The following is a 698-nucleotide window of genomic DNA, read 5'->3' as shown; positions in this document are numbered from 1 at the left end:
TGTGTGAAATAGTCCCTGTGATTGTGAGAGTGAGTGTGTGTGGGTTGTGTGGGTATGTTTGAGTATGTGTGAAATAGATTGTGAGTGTTATATGTGTCTATGTACGCCAACGATTGCATACGTGCCTTTACAACAGACCATCAACTAATTCAGTTTGTAATCTTTGAAAAATACAGTTTTACATTTTTTTTTCTAAAAGAACGAACAAATCAAACATCAACAAACAAAGGAGAATCGTTACCACTGAGAAAGGCAAAACGGTAAGACACAACTTCACATTTCTCTTTCGCATTTCATTGACAAGAAGAAAAATACGACAAAACCAGCAAACTTACAATCGACATTGGTGCTGTTAATTATTTGTTGTGAGAAGGCAGCGAGCTGCTTTCATCCTTTCAGGGTCGATAAATTAAGCACCAGTTACGCACTGGGGTCGATGTAATCGACTTAATCCCTTTATCTGTCCTTGTTTGTCCCCTCTATTGCCCTCTGTGGGCAATAAAGAAATAAGAAACGTTAGCACGCCGGGCGAAATGCTTAGCGGTATTTCGTCTGTCTTTACGTCCTGAGTTCAAATTCCGCCGAGGTCGACTTTGCCTTTCATCCTTTCGGGGTCGATAACCAGTTGCGTACTAGGATCGATCTAATCGACTGACCCCACTCTCCAAAAATTATCTGTTGTGGAGGCGCAATGGTCC

The 698-nt window shown here is 41.4% G+C and overlaps 1 protein-coding gene across 1 annotated transcript in view; it reads left to right on the top strand.

Annotated features, from left to right (window-relative positions):
- The window catches only part of LOC106872797 (uncharacterized), a 31,127-nt gene continuing 30,429 nt past the window's right edge, over positions 1-698 (top strand). The window contains exon 1 of the mRNA XM_014919910.2: positions 1-260. The gene's annotated coding sequence lies outside the window, so the exon portion shown is untranslated. The remainder of the gene's footprint in view (positions 261-698) is intronic.

The sequence above is a fragment of the Octopus bimaculoides genome, chromosome 7 (assembly GCF_001194135.2).
Source record: "Octopus bimaculoides isolate UCB-OBI-ISO-001 chromosome 7, ASM119413v2, whole genome shotgun sequence".
Classification (NCBI taxonomy): domain Eukaryota; kingdom Metazoa; phylum Mollusca; class Cephalopoda; order Octopoda; family Octopodidae; genus Octopus; species Octopus bimaculoides.
The sequence above is the reverse complement of the archived record's forward strand: the minus strand, read 5'-3'. Positions and strand labels throughout refer to the sequence as shown.